This window comes from Diadema antillarum, unplaced genomic scaffold (genome assembly GCF_040938485.1).
Source record: "Diadema antillarum isolate AM-2024a unplaced genomic scaffold, OU_Dant_1.0 seq00000085_RagTag, whole genome shotgun sequence".
In the NCBI taxonomy this organism is placed as follows: domain Eukaryota; kingdom Metazoa; phylum Echinodermata; class Echinoidea; order Diadematoida; family Diadematidae; genus Diadema; species Diadema antillarum.
Window position 1 is genome coordinate 787,653 of NW_027271177.1, and position 17,054 is coordinate 804,706.

A 17,054-nucleotide genomic window follows, 5' to 3' on the forward strand; every position below is an offset into this window, starting at 1 on the left:
TTTTGGCTCGCACACACGGAGTCGGCCTACACACACACAACACACACACACACATACACACACACACACACAACACACACACTCCTTGTGGTTGTCTGCATGGTGCGTTGTGGGTGCACGGAGCTTCAGGTTTCTACGGCGCGCTGCTATAGCCACGGAGGCGGCTCGGCGGTTGCTCCGGTGCTTGAAAGTCAAATTTCCTTGCTCCATCGAGCGAAATTTGAGCGGCGTCAGCCGAAAATCACTTCATTTTGACGACGAGAATCGTGCCATAATCGGTGAATTTTCGAGGAATATTCTTGCACCGGCGAACTCTTTCTGAGGAACGATCTCATTTTCATCATTGTGCGTTTCCCCTTATTTTTTCAACTCTACACTGATGAGTGAACTACGTCTCTGACATGTGAATGTGAGGATGTGACATTTGCAGTATTTTAATTCAGACAGCGTTTTCAGAAGACTATTCAAAGGTAAGTAAAACTAGTACATTTCAGTACCTAAGGAAATACTTGTCAGAAAGTTGATTGATTATCAATGGAGCTATGTTTTTATTTGACAATTCTCAAACTGTAACAAGGACAAACTCGCGCTCTTTTCACTAATGGTTGTCTTCTTTGCCCCGCATGCCTGTAATATGGCATTCAACGCAATGAGTTCTACTTCGTTTATTCAAAGTAAAAGAGTTCTAATGTACAAGCGATTGATCTGTTAAGGCTACATATTGCCAAGATTTGCCCTTCGATGAAACCTGGGAGAGAGAATGGTGGAAAATGAATATCATTATGATTTCCAGGTCCGTAATACTATGTAGAAAAAAAAACCCCACAGAAGTAAAATGCTTTTGGCATTTTCCGTTTCTTCAACTTGTACGTGTCTACAGAGTAAGGAGCAAATGACAAGCGATGAAGTCAATTCCTTGAGGATTTTTGTCAATGATGTTTTGTTCAACACGCAGAATGTTTTGTCATCATTTTAAAACCATTGTGAGACTAAGGAGTGATGAATAAGCCTTCCGTCTTGTACTCCCATCCCATGGTGATCGCGTAGTAATTACAGCAATCGGAGAGTTGATGGCGTACCTCCGCGTCCGCGGCATCTGATGTATTGTTGATGATGGTTAGAATGTGGATATAATGTGGGTGATATAAGTCTGTAAAGAAGACTCGCTCCAGCCACAGAAATAATGCATACCTCTGCAGATCTGTTGGGACACTAATTGCATTCCCACATGACGTTATTGAAGCCAATGCACAGGGGGTCATTTTTCATCCTTTCTCTCCAACTCACCCTGGGCATGACTGCTTGACAATATTATCTCGGTGGGGGATGTGACGGAAAAGTAATGTAATTGAATGTGAAGCCAATGAACGCTGACGTCATACTTGATATCTCGGGCCGTAAACATTGGACCACAGGGTGAAGTCGGCATCGGAGTTCTGAGGCAGGCTCCATTAGAACGAGCACTGATGAGAAGCATATGGACACTGTTTACTCAAGTTTAGACTCCATATCAGACACATATGATTTATTCACTCTTTATCAGGCAGCCTGCAATTCTATTCCCTTCAAAACGTTTTCCATCACGAATCTATACACTCAGTGCGCACACGTTATACAAGCACACACACACACACACTCAAACCCCACACACTGATATTTGCATATAAGATATCAGTTGTAGAAAACTGCACAACAATCATTTTTGTGATTATTTGGCGAAACGTTCTTTATTTTCATTCTCTATCCGCAAGCCGAAAATGCATTGTTCGAATACCCTGTTTTAGGCTGTTTATTTGCGCATTTGTTTTTTCTTTTAGTAAACAATAGCAGATAGATGTCAATGTTGCATTTCGCGACTTTTATTTTGCATTTTCTGATGTATAATAAAACTGGTGAGTATGGATTTGACTGCTAAATCTTTATCCAGCAATAAAGCCCAGTTTGTATCATGCTATATACAGAAGAGGGAAGAAATATGTCATCTGATAAACAAATACGGCTACTGAAATATTATGTCTCCACCAACAGAGAAGGAGAATAAAAAGTGATATTAACCAGTGTTAACTGCAACATAAGCATGATTAATTATCTTCCACTAACACTGCAAAACGTACAAGGCTTCTATACGATATTGGACGAGAAATGGTCTCGTTCTTTCCTACCTATTAGAACAGCAAAAGTTCTGCAGAGATCACGACATTCACATTCATTAGTATCTTGTCGGTACGGTAATTGTTTTGTAAAACTGTTGAGATGTTGTATTTCTGAAAAGACGGTAAAAAAAACTACGATGAATGTTTCACACAATATATAGGCCCTATATATATATATATATATATATATATATATATATATATATATAAAGTGTATATATGTATATATATATATATATATATATTTCCAGTTTTGTATCAATTACGGAACGACTTTTTGTCATATTCATCATAACTACATTGGCAATCAAAGAAGAGGAAGAGAAGCATATTGACAGATAATCCAATAGAGAAAGTGGCAGTAAAAACGAACAGAGACAGAGGTAGAGGCTTGAAATGTTTATGACCGATTTCAAAGAAAAGAAAGAAGACGTAAAAATGGACAAAAATACCGAGACGTTGACAGATGTAAAGAATCTGCCAGAGACGCCTGTTGGCATTCTCATTTCATCAACAAGGAACAAGCACATAATTATGGAAAGCGATATGAGCCACTATGACAAGTCTAGATCATTATAGAAATTTATGTAAAAAAAAAAACAACAAAAACGTATAAACAAGCAGATGGATGGGAAAACTGAGCAGATCAAGCGATGCAGATGGCATTCGCATTTTTTCCTCACTTTATTAACAGGCACCTGATGAATAAAGGCAACGAGAGACGTTGATACTGCCTGAGATATAATTACCACATTATATCTCATATGCCATCTCTAACTCGTCGCTATACCTACATAACGCAGGTTCCGTGATGACCGCAACAGGCGTGTCTTGGTGATAATCACAGTAGTTTCTCGAAGATGATAGGAAGAGATAGATAGATAGATAGATAGATGGATGGATGGATGAATAGACAGACAGACAGACAGACAGACAGACAGACAGAATGATAGATAAAGAGAGAGAAATACACAACTGTATTATAGAGAGGAGACTGAATGTGAGAGAAGAGAAAGGGGAAGAGAGCGCTCCTTTCTCTTCTATTCTAGCCACTGCCGATGCCAGTGTAGCTGAACACGAAGCAAATGAAGCCGAGGTTTTAATAATGTATCTCGGCAATTACGTTCGCCGGGATAAGACCTCGTGTCAATTAGAGTCATTCGAAGTTGGATGGCGTAGAACCTGCAGTGACAGTCCGATAAGAATAAATTATCTGCTAAGATTCTCAGTTCGCTAAATTATCTACACTCCCTCGTCAAGTGTAACTAGTTCTGCCTTGCGTGTAGTGAGCCGCGAGGTGAGATTGGCAACAACCGAACCCATAAAGATTGTTTTTTTTTTTCAAGCGTCACTGTTTACGTTAATGACAGTGTAAAACCATGATCATAATGTACAATACTTATAACAGAAATAAAAAAGAAATCTTGTCAAAACATTCATAGAATGATAGTTATTTTCATATAATTACAGCTGTATTGCTGTTCATGATAACTATTTTTAGTGAGACTCATTTAACGAATAAACTATCTTTAAATCTAATCTAAGGGGATATCATTTATGTCATACAAACATTGTTTGGATTGCTCGAAATTTTGGTGACATCGACCTCACTGCTCATGTTCTTGCTTTATTTGTATTTTCTGCATAACCTTTGTAAACATAAGGCAATTTTCTTTAGTGTTTATCGATAGCAATATCGCTTTAAATTCAGCCAGCACGAGTCGAGCGCAATTACACAATTATTAGCTATGCACATTTGCCATAATTGAGGTAACACTGAAATCGCAAAGCAAAAAAAGGAATATGTATTATAACTGTACTTGCACATTATGTTCCGTTTAATACCAAGCTGAGTACACGAGCAAGACTTGTTATGATATCGTTCTTTTTTTCGGCAATGCTATTTTACAACGTGTCTTTCTTCCTCATTCTACATTGTGTTTTCATTCTTACGAAATGAAATATAAATATTAGGAAAATGAGCATAATGTTATATCTTTTATGTCTCTCAAATTTGCAAGGGGAGATAATGAAACAGCTGAAAGCAATCAAGGCCGGAGAGTTCAGCTGAAGCATCAAAACTTGAAATTATCCAAAGTATTGGTGCCTTTTTTCTTCGTTTCCTTTTTTTTTAATTGTTGATTGCTTAGAGACGCAAGAATCTTTTTATATTTCCCTCGAGGGTAGGAGAGAGAAAGAGACCCACAGATAGAGAGAAATATATATATATATATATATATATATATATATATATATATATATAAACAAAACACAAAAAACAAACAAACAAACATATAATAAACTCTAGTGAATTTGCTAGACCATGACGCACAAGTATTAATGGTCAACCTGTCTCAGAGCGAAACAAAACTGGGGAAAACAAACCTAGGAATTTGCGTAAGTAGACATATCACTTACTGCTTCCTAAACATTAAATCCTCGTGAGGATTGGAAACGATATTCAGGAGAGCAATAACCATTCTCTTCTGAAAACTGTAACAGAATGTCGTCAAGAGCATAGATGGTACGAGCCCTTATTATGTACATTATTAAAAAGAACAAGAACAAGAACAAGCAGCTCAAGGTTGCCCACTTGTCCCAATATTATGATTAAGGAAAGCAATCTGCGACCGAAAAAATAATCGAAACATATTTTGCCTCCGCTGCCGTCCCTTGTGGGTAGGCTACCGAATGACTCTCAACAATGCCAAGTGAATTGCTGGCAGGAAACTGGGCAAGGTCATGTGGAAACGATGGCAATAATCTGTAAGTAACCTTTTGATTAACCGAGATGGATGTGCAAAATAATTCATTGAAGTTATTTCTCATTTCTAAGGAACAAAAGATGAAAAGAATCAACTTCGATCTCTTTCGTCAATGTTCATGAGTATTTTTGTTGAATATCTAATCAACAATTAAATAAATTAGTGTCCGAACGCTTGATATGTAGAGTGCAAAGAGGCAAATGGTAAGAGTATTATATCAATTTCAAAGGCTTTAACAGATTTAGATTAATTTTGGATATGTTATATGTATATTTTTTCCCAGTGATATACGTTTTACAACTTTGCTTCTTAGTAGATCACTCTTTTCCATTGCTTCATTCCTTATATTTGCTTTTGATATATTATTCTCCGTATGTTTATATATTTGTTCCATATTTCATGATTTGTATTTTTTTTTTATTTCTCAATAACATGAATCGCGAATGCATACTGCATATTTTGTATTATTTTTTGTTGGCGTAAATACTTTTGATTGAATTGAATTGAATAGAACTGAATTTGAGGATATGACAGATATATAATTTACACACACACACACATGAATATATATAATAATATGAATATATATATATATATATATATATATATGTATATATATGGATTTATATATAAATATACATATATATGTATATATATATATATGTATATATGTGGATTTATCATATATATATATATGTATATATGTGGATTTATATATATATATATATATATATATATATGCTGAACTTGTCAATATTATTAAAAAAAAATATGAATAGATCATCAAAATCAAGTGATATAGTAAACACCCCAAAAATGACAAGATTTAGTCAGATGCAGATGTTCGTGTTTTGTCTTGATATTTTGTCTTGATGTGCTGGTACTTGACAAGTCATTCGAGTGTTGCAAAAACTTAGACATCAATTTCATTCCTTGGGATAATGTTGATGATTGTACTATGAAGGAACGAGATAAAAAAATCATCTACTTTAGATGTTAAACTAGTAATATCCAATATGTTGGTTCCTGCCCACACAAATTGCAAGTACCTAATATGTTATAAGCTAAGGCTATTATTTCAAAATTCATATTACTTATATTTTGTGATACTGTGTATCTATTCATAGATTGCAAGGAAAGAAAAAAAAACTGGTTATCTAGCTTGTACTCCGATAACTGGATTACATGTTAATTCCTCGTAGGCATTAGGGCGCGATGTCGTGTAGATACTTTTCTTGCGCCGGTCTACCCCGTCCCCCGAGGGACGTACATGCATTAGTAGATAGCAAAATGACATAAACATAGCTTTGTCGAATAAATACACACACCGACTGTAGGTGATACACTGCCGTATGCATTGTGTTGAAACATGGCTGACCGTAACAGAGAGCTGGGCTTCAAACTGCAGCTTCCGATGCAAAGAGTGCTTGGGTCATTTCATGCGTAAACAAGAGGCAGGGATGTCTCTCTCTCTCTCTCTCTCTCTCTCTCTCTCTGTGTGTGTGTGTATCATGGTGTCTGTGTGTGTCATGGTGTCTTTCTGTGTGTGTATTGACATAAGCAAATGCTTACTCTCTTTCCACAGTGCTCGATGTTAAGAAGATATAAAGAGAATCCTATTCACATGACTTAAAAGGGAATAATATTGATGATGATGAACCACAACATTTTCATAGCGCCATATATCTGCTTTTTAAGACATTCAAAGATGCAGATGTATCATTGTAATTGCCAATAAGGTGTAAGTGCAAAAGTGTTATGTGAGGAGCTTAAAAGAAAAACATATTTCACTAGGAATTAAAAACTTGATAATGTATATTTTTTCTTCATACTCGACTGGGTGTTCTATATTCACAAAAATCAAAAAGTCATATAACATAAATATAACAAAATAAACTAAATACAATGGATGTCATTGAAGAAGATATCTGAAAGTCACAATGCGTTGAATAATCTTTAAATTCTGTCTTGCTTGCAGTATATCTGTTGTTTTGTTTTAAGTTTATCGATAAAGATCGGTTAAGAATGTCGTTCTTATTACACAGTAAACGTACCTTACACAATGTGTCTTACACTGTATTGGAGTGTTTTTATGAGGAATTATATATACAAATGTATATATATGAAGAGTTTGTTCGCAAAAACCGATAAGTCCATTTTTGAAGATTTTGAAGTACGGTCTATGTCATAAAGTACAAAATAATACCTTTTAAATGATATTTTGGTGACTACATATAAAGGTACATTTTTGAAGTTATGGTCAAAAGGAGCAAATATTTCTTTATTATTCTCTTTATTTTTCTTGACCTTTAATCGGAAATATATCCATTTTGCAAATATGGACTTATCGGTTTTTGCAAACAAACTCTTCATATATATATATATATATATATATATATATATACATATACATTTACATATGAGCATATTTTATAAATTAACTTCTTTTAGAACTTAAGCAAACGAGCAATTCGGATTATTGACATATTATTACCAAATCGTTGCGTGAATGTCAGAGTGAACTACAGTCAAGATGTTGACCTACATAATTTCCTTTTTTCTCCTTTCTTTCCCCCTCTTTTCACGTCCGTGATTGAATTTCCAGATTTGGGTGGCAATCTAGGGGCGCAGCCAGAGTAACCGTGCGCCACGTAAATTGTAATCTACGGGCACCTTCCTCCGAGGACTCGCCCAATTGTCAAGCTGTCAGGCGGAGAGAGGCGTGTGCGCCGAAAGACTCCACGCAGCGTGGTTTACGGAAAGGGCATACGTCTAAATTAGTCTTCGTTTTTACTTCGCCTGCCTGCATTCAGCTCTGACGCAAATCGGCATGCACAAAGTAACTATAGACTAAGGAGTTTTGGCAGGAGGAGAATGGATTATGGGTGATTAAGCAGACGCAGTTTGAAAAAAAAAACCACTTCGTGATAGCTTCAGTTTCTGGGTAAAAACAAAACCAATAAACAAACCAATTAAAGCAGGTGTTTTTGTGCTATATCTTCGGGAAATGCTCACGACGTGAAAGTCAACCACATGTAAATTTTCATAATCTTTTACTTTTCCTGTGAAAACAGAAAATGTTTTACATCAGCCTTGTCAGCAATACATGAAAAAAAGATATGGTAACAAAGTGAGAAAAAGAAAAAGTAAAATAAAAGAAAATTGCACTCCGGCACGCTCAAATAAAAACGACCCTGCTCCCGAAAAACAAATATGACTTCATTATGTACTGTCTGAAGAGATATTAGTGATTAGATGCGACAAGTAGGCGATAAGCTTTGCTTGTATTGCAATTGACATGGGAGATACTCTGTGCAAAGAAAAACTGCTAATAAAGAAAATGGATTCGTTGATATCACATTAACATTTGCACTGTCACCATCTCTCAGTTACTGCTCGTCTTATACGGTTTGATTTCACTGTGTATAGATCTCTTTCCAAATGTTAATGGTTAGGGGAGCAAATAGTTGCAACGATCATCTGCTAACGTGAGGCAGCGTGCCCCGGATGATAATCACATGTTAAGGATGCAAAATTAGTTTTCTTCCTTTCTTCCAATTCTTCTTCTTTTTTTCCCCACGTCCCCTCGACGCGGGAAAGTTGACGTTCGAGCAAGCGTGGCGTCTTCATGGCTGTCACGTGATCACTAGCGTGAGAGGACAGCGCGAAATTGAGGATAATTCTTGCGGCTTCTCCCGCGGGCTTGCATCGTCAGAAGGTCGTCAAAATACCTCAAAGCTGGAGTTAAGCATTTCAGGGCTAGTCTGAATGACCTCAGCCCACTGCTTCTCTTTCAACGTGTTTCATTACATGGTTTTCCTCATCCACTATTTTCAAGTTCCTTACTGGAGCCGATTAAACTGTAATGATTTCATATTTTCATTATTTAGATGTATGCGGAAAATGATATACATGTACATAGAACGGACAAAAAGGATTGCGTCTAAATTGTGTTGTATGCTTTATTCTGTAAATCTTAGATGATAGTGTTTATCAATTAGCAATGACTACTTTACTTGTCAATCTAAATCTTCTAGGTCCTACGTGCTGATCTTGATAAGCTTCAGCTGATTTGCAATTAAAGTGTTCTTTTTATGCTCATTTTTCTATCACCTTACCGCATCTTCAATTATGTAAGAATCTCTGAGGCAGATGCTCGACCGCAACAGTCAATGCAAAACTCTGTTAAGTGATTGCCGATAATCCCTTGGTACAAAGCCTCACAGTTCGATGTTAATAGAGGCAACTGATACTTAGAATTGCTATCATCAAAATATTCTCCCCTACGTAATGTTGCTTTGTAGCTACTCATCGGTTGTTGGTGTTGAAGTGAACATAAAACGACTTCAGATGTGTACAGAATCACGGTTATATGGGGTCATTCTAGCCGCCCAGATAAAGTTTCCTTTGTTAAATCAAATGCCGTCGTGCACCTGGTAATGCAAGACTTCTACGTTACAGTTCCCGGGCAAGGCTTGTGCGTTGCATTACCCACATTAAATGGCTAATAGTGCCAGTAAAAATCCGTACATCGCGGCTACATTGGCGCCACAAAGTGTTGTTGTGTGTCTTTTGCTTCAAGCTTTCACCATATCCAACGAACAAACGATGATTGGTTTTTAGGGTCTGCAAAGCTGTGAATCGAAGTAGACAAATTGGGCTATTTTCATGTCAGTCAATATCTGAAAGAGGAAAGTTAAGCACAGGAAGAAGAAAACTTGGGAGGAGAAGAAGGAAGGAGAAACCAAGAACAGCAAAAAAAAAAAAAAAAAAAAAAACAACCCGATGATCATGAAACAAACAAAGAGGAAAATAATGAAAAATATTTTTTTGCGCGTTGTTATTGTTATTGTTCTTCATGTCGTTGTTGTTGATGTGTTGTAGTTATTGTTGTTGCTATGTGTGTAAGTGTTTGTGGCTGGTTTGCGTATGTGCAGTTGCGGATCCAGAGGTGAGCGCAAGGGGTGCACGCCCCTTTAAAAACAAAAGAAATAAAAAGGAAAACAAATGAAATGAAACCCGGAAGTGGCACCAGAAATATTAGTTGCGCCCCCCCCCCCCCTTTGTGGAATTCCTGGATCTGTCCCTGATGTGTGTGTGTGTGCGTGTGTGTGTGTGTGTGTGTGTGTGGATGTGTGTGTGTGTGTGCGTGTGTGGGTATGTGTGCGTGTGTGTGTGTATGTGTGCGCGCGCGTGTGTGTGTGTGTGTGTGTAAGTGTGTGTGTGTGTGTGTGTGTGGTAGTGGGTGTGTTTTTGAGTGCGTTAGAGGCAGAGAGTTCAGTCTTAACCGAACTCAATCTCGGCACCTTTTGATTATAAAGCCGCCGCTTTCCCACTAAAATGGCGCATTGTCCCGGCGCCTTCCTCTCACTCCCAAGTCTTTCGCCACGCTCAGATTCTCCTCGTCTGCTGCTCCTAACAAATCAACCTACCCCCCCTTTTTTTTTTTCATTTCAAAGTCTCGTGCGACGTGACTGGAAAATTGGGACTTTGCAGACTTTGCGGAATTTTGGCAGCTTGTGTCTTAAATGACACCTCTAAACCACATTATGGCATGTATGAAGTTCTTAATCACGGAATACTTAACTTGTCTCCTTCGATTCTACTGTCAAAGTCAACATTTATTGTCTCAAAATTTGTTATGACGTGGTTGAAATTAATGAATTTGTTTTTAAGGAACTAAACACCGATATCGCATTTGCAGTAGAGTACCTAGACACACAAGGATTCCGTGTCACGTCAAACAGACTTGAATGTCTGAAATTGGAGAGAGCTTAAAGTAGAACTCAAGTTGGCGGGGTTTTTTTTTTGTTATAGCCATGCTTCACCAGCCATGCAGTCTCTTCTTTGTATACAACACTTTATCCGTATTACCACGTACTGGAGTGCATTGCATATAGTATTGACGCATATGACTAGTCACGTGACCTTGCATAATCATGACAGCAAACAGAGCTTTCAGTTTTGTAGGGAGAAAGCCAAATGAATCGCCTGGACTCCACCAACACTCTACAGATTGCATTTTGATTACCATGACCTTGTTTACCACGCGTAATGAACCCCAAATATCCGACCAATCCATTAAATGCTTTATCCTGATCAATAGTCATCACTCCTGCCTGGCGTTTCCTCGACAGGATTAACACAAGACTGTTCTCATGATACGAGGCCGGACGCTGTTGCCAGGTATACGAATGGTGCCTTTACTTTAATGCGTGGTTATAGCGCTGTCTCTGACGTCATGCTAATGCGCTGAATTTAACAATGACCATAATGATTGCACGCGGATATGTAACCACTCTCACCCACACAGTTCCCGAAAGCTGATACAGATAGTATGCGTTCAGTTGCAGCCTGTCACACGCTATGATATTAATGCAATCAAACTATCCCTGTGCATGCTGCTGTTGTTCACATCACTCTGTGTATTTTACCGGTTAACGAATATTTGAGCACCTACATGTATTACCATCACCCTGTCTTAACATTACTTTCTTATTGCTGTTTTGATTTAACAATTTTTGAAGCACGTTAATTTAATCCTCCAAGAAGGAATTACATCATTGTTATTTTCTACAACCGCCTTGTAATTCACTGATTTATGACAATCAATCACATGAAAAGCTACAATAGTGTATTTCTAAACATTTCATAATGATAATTTTGCTACTTAATGCATGTTTTGATTAAAAAATAGAGGAAGGAAAAGAATCAACTTCAATGTGTTTTAGCTAACTGGCACTCTGATCGGATGTTAAAATGTTATTCTGTTTGCTTTTTCATTAAATTGTTGCAATAACCACGGATGTATATGAATGAATGACTAGAGACGTACTATAAGGAACCTACTTTTCAAAATAGAAAATTTGCCATAAAACGAGTGTGTTTGTGTGTGAGAGTCTTTCTCTCTCCATGTTTTTTTTTTTTGGCTCAAGAAGAAAGCTATAATTATGTAAAAGAGTCGTAAAATATAATTTCCTTCGAGACTCTATCATAAGACACACAAAGTAGCAGCAACTCACCAGGACAACTAGTATAATTGGTGAATCCATATCAAATCTGCTGTTATGGGTTAAATGAAGTCTGATAACGTGACATCACTTATATCATCTACAGCAATAGTTTGAGCATTGGACATGATTATTTCTCTACAACAATTTGCACTCTAACTCTAACGATTTGTTTAATATTTCAAAACTTGATTCCAAAAGCGGAAAAAGGGATAGAAGACCTTTAAAACTGGTACACTGATTCGTGGAAAGGGAGTAGTAATAACAGACACACAGACACACATCATCACTGACAAACAGTGGTCGTAAAACGTCAACAAACGAAGCTGGAGAGGATAGGATGGGATGCAGTCTTTGATCCCTTACGAAAGGACCACTGATCTTCATAGGAAGATAAACTCGTGACCATAGAGATCACTTGGGATGGACGCTGTTCAGTTGTGCGTGTGTGTTGGTGTATGTGTGTGTGTGTGTTTGTGTGTGTGTGTCTGTGTGTGTGTATGTGTGTGCGTGTGTGTGTGTGTATGTGTATGGTATTGTGTGTTGGTCACATGACTGTTATATCATGGTGCTTTTTGTTGACTTAATATTCGTCGATCAAGCGAGGAGAAGCCGATATTTTGACACGAATTTTGTAAGATTAGGCCAAGATAGTCCCCAGAAATTAACACTGGCAATGCTCTCTTTTTCCTCCTCTTATATCAATGGTTCCCTCTTTTCCCTATCTATCCATCTATCCATCTATCTGTCTGTCTGTCTGTCTGTCTGTCTGTCTGTCTTTCAATCTGTCTATCTATCTATTTATTTATCATCTATCTATCTATCTGTCTATCTATCTATCTACATATTTATCTATCTGTCTATATTTCTGACTCTCTCTCTGTCTCTCTCTCTTTCTATCTTTACCTCTGTCTCCACAGATCAGGAAATCTTGACTACTTCTAATGGTAAAAGCCTAGCGCCGATGCTGAGTAACATATAACGATGATTATTCTAGACTAGTTTCTCGCCCTCTCAACTTTTGGCAGTTCATCGTTCATATCTACTTTAGCTTATATATGTACATTATATATATATATATATATATATATATATATGTATTGATACAATTTTATATATATATGCATATATAAATTTAATCTTATTAATATATATATACTGTATATATATATATATATATATATATATATATATATATATATATATATATATATATAATATACCCTTATTTAAGGCACATGTATGTTGACGCAGGATACCTATGTAAAAATAAGTTCCTAACATTGTAGAAACGTATCTCCCGCAGTTTCTTCCATAGCAATGACTATGAAGTTCTCATAAACAATGTATACATTCTCTTGAGCGTGTTTGTGACCTACAATACACCAGCATGTAAAAAGGGATGAAAAAAAAAGCCGCTTTTTTGGGGGGGGGGGGAGGGGGGATGAACTGGAGAAACAGTGGCGCGTGAAGGTTTACATAAACATATATATAGCTGCTTGATATAACCCGCGGTGAGATATGATTAATGAGACCGGTGACATTTTGCGGTCTTTCTCTCTCTCTCTCTCTCTCTCTCACCCTTTCTTTATCTGCGACACTCATTCAACTCTGTACATGCCGCTATTTTTGTAAGCATTCATACCTCAGCCTTTCCACAATGAATCCTTAATGCCCGCAGTAGACCGCCCTCACTGTTTATTGGTCGGGCGTGTGTCCAATATAACCAGCCGAGTGACGTACGCTGCGTGATGGTATGACTGGATTTTCGACTAGATGTAGGGCCACAAATTTGTGTAGTTCTCCTCTCAAAGTATAGGCGAACCCTATTTTCCATCCATCTAAACAAACAAGGAACATTTCAAACGTTGCCAAATTTACTTGCCATTCATTTGATCTTTTGTGTGAATGCCTCAATGCTATTTCCTCAATATTGATTCCAGAAATAGACAAGCATACAACGATAAGTGAACACATTGCAATGATTTGGTAGAGAAATTTCCAAAATGACTACAAACGCAGTGAGAAGGAATTGGGATTCTCAAATGACGGAAATAGGGAGAATGTATTTCGATATCAAACCTGAAGGAGATGGCATGACCGACCTATATCCTCGCGGAAGAAAATGAAGAACCTCAGATCTGCTTCAGTAAAGTGAAGAGTTTAAGTGGAGAAAAGTACACTTCAACCTTTTAAAGATGTTTTGTTTCTTTTGTTTCCTTCGGTCGGAAGATGGGGTAGGACTTAAGAGTTAGGACGGAGTGTAGTCTCGTAAATCTTCTTGTATGAATATCATATTAGTACGTAAACTACGTATCATGACGTATATTTGGTTGGGGGGGGGGGTTTCAGGAAATTTAGGGCTGTCATTTCATCGAGCAGTATTACGTATGTTTATTATTATTATTATTATCATTATTATTTATTCGACCAGGTGAAGAATATAGGATACATATTGTGCAACATGGATCATGTCATGGTAGAGAAAAATGTTGGATACTTTATTTTGTATCTAAATGATTTCTTGAATTTGTTTACAATAAACTGGTTTCACTTCTTTCAATTCTTTTTATAAAATTTTCTATGTTGTTAATATTTTCGTTTGTAGGCTTACATTATATACTTTAAAAAGGCTGCAGAAATAAACTGAAAATATATAAGCATATAATATCGTTTTTCTTATTGAATAATCTGTTGTGCTTTTAAATCGAAGCGATGAATAAGAACGTCAAATATTCCAAGAAGTTTATAAACAAAAACCGTTCAAATGAAGTTCATAGACGCTTCGAACTTTAGTGCTAACAATTATAAATAAGAATGATTAATATGTAAACTTATGCTGAGTGATTTTTTTTATTTGTTTCCTCCTTGTTACCATGGATTACTTTCCATGCGGATGGATTGCCCTTCACAAAAGCGCCACACCCCACCCACCCGCCCCCTTCACTTTCCCTTCTCCCTCTCCCAAAGGAGTCGGGGCTGATACCAGAAACAACGAATTCGCACCGTCGCCTCTAGGCACCCGTGCGTGATGCATAGCCGTGTTGTGAGAGATTGTCGTTAACACGCATAGTGGCAGGCATAATGTATCACGCAACCACACGTGTTCTCCACACTCAGGAAATTGCCCAACATTATCTCTTTTACTGTCCTCATATGTTACTAAATCAGAGCATTGTTTTTGGTGTTTTTCCCCTCTGTCGTTCAAATCTAATAACTTTTGAGGTATGAATTACTCTGGAAAATTGCACCGTACCACATCTCATATCAACAGATTCAACAATCTTGCTTTTTTTTTAAATAGATTCATTGACTACTTTACAGAATGTACGAAGTATGTTCACTAATCCATATGGTCATTGTCTGGTCAGATTCCAACTGTAGAAGTAAATCAATGCATGTTGCTTTGTCATTAGCGCATGTTTAGTCCTTAGGGGATATCAACCCAGCCCGTTTTAAGTTCTGGTCTTGTTCTAGTCTCGTCATTTCTTTCCCCTTTTTGTATGTATCTTATTCCTCTACTCCGTATCTATCTCGTATAGAGTTAATGAATTGGACAGAGTCTCCCAATAAATGAGAGCCAAACGATAAGAATCTACTATGTGCATGCTTCCAGCCGCGAAATTGTAGACATGTTATCCAATAAATCTACGATATTCCAGTTTTATTTAGTTTCATTTATGCATTCTCCGCTTGGAAACAAATCACCTATAGTTTGACCTATTCATGCTGCTTGCTCCGTACCCTCGTGGCCTTTGCCCCTGTCCCTTAATTTGAAATAACTCTGATTCATTATGCATGAATTTGGGTTGCTGGCTGTAACGATGGTTCCTCGAGGCTCTGTTTCGTTGTTGAGGTCGAAGAAGCGTGTTGGAATGCAATACAACGCCTGTCTGCAATGTGATCCATTCGCCCTGTGTGGCTAAGAATGGTTTAGTTGATACTTACATGTGTTTATTAACACTAACAATCTGCTGGAGTTTTCTACATATAAACGACGAGCAGGGATTGGTTCATATCTGATTTAGATATAGCAATCTAGAAAACCTTTCACCGCAAATTACGGTTTAATTACCCATGCCCGTGGCGTTCCGCAGAAGACCGATAGACAATGTCATCTAATGCATTTTCTAAAGCCACCCCCCCCCCAGACACCCATATGATTGCACAGCGATTTTTCCAATCAATACTAATCTTTATTTTCCCCGTTTGTTCCCGTTTTAGCACTGTCGGCTCACACCCACTCAATGTTTGTTTAGGATAGTTATGCATACACTACCTTGTATATTTTTCTCTGTTGACTGGTTTAACAGATGCACTGCCTTTCACTGCTCTCGACTGTGCTTGCTCTTTATCTTTTACCCTTAAACTTCCCCGAGTGTAATGGAAAGGCGGTGAGGGTACCTCATGACATTCCTCATTTATTACATATTACTATACATAGTAGATAAGCTTTAATACCTAATCTTGTACGACGATGCTAAATAATACATTTTACGCCGAATGCATAAGTCCAAGTGTAGATACTGGAGACCATGATAACATGAAGGATATGGATGAAGTTTGCTTAGAAATTTATGTATATTTGGCAAAGAAGGAACAAACACCATAAAACTTATGCAGTTCTTTCAAGGGCTAGACAGGTATGGATACAATGATATATCGCTCCTATGCCTCTTGGGCACAACCGCAATCCATGTCTAGCAGCGTCTAGGAAGCGAAGCGTCGATTTCAATTTCGCTGTTCTCTGTTGAACTAATATAAACGGTATAATATTATTTTCTCTTTCTTTGAAAGGGATGGCATTGCTCCGTGAATAAGATTGCGTGGAATATCATAGGAGTGATTGTTAACTTTGTGGGTTTTTTTTTTCTTCTATAATATTTGTATTTTTGCTGTTTTTTTTTTGTCGACGAAATGTTTTAGAAAGGAATCAAACGAAGTGATTATTTCCACTTCTCTTTTGTCCGTTTGATCCTTGGCCTTCCCGTCCAACTATCTTAGAACTATTTTGTATTTCATCTTACATGGAGCCCTTTGAAAACGTGTCAGGTAGAGAGAGAGAAAAAAAAAAGGTGTCTGACATGGTCACTGCGGAAGACAAATGACGCTGAATAAAAGTGTTC

At 37.4% G+C, this 17,054-nt stretch overlaps 1 protein-coding gene across 1 annotated transcript in view; it reads left to right on the plus strand.

Annotated features, from left to right (window-relative positions):
• The first annotated feature begins 318 nt into the window (after positions 1-318).
• Positions 319-17,054, plus strand: part of LOC139726498 (uncharacterized) — a 205,110-nt gene continuing 188,374 nt past the window's right edge. Inside the window, exon 1 of the mRNA XM_071637454.1 lies at positions 319-470. The gene's annotated coding sequence lies outside the window, so the exon portion shown is untranslated. The remainder of the gene's footprint in view (positions 471-17,054) is intronic.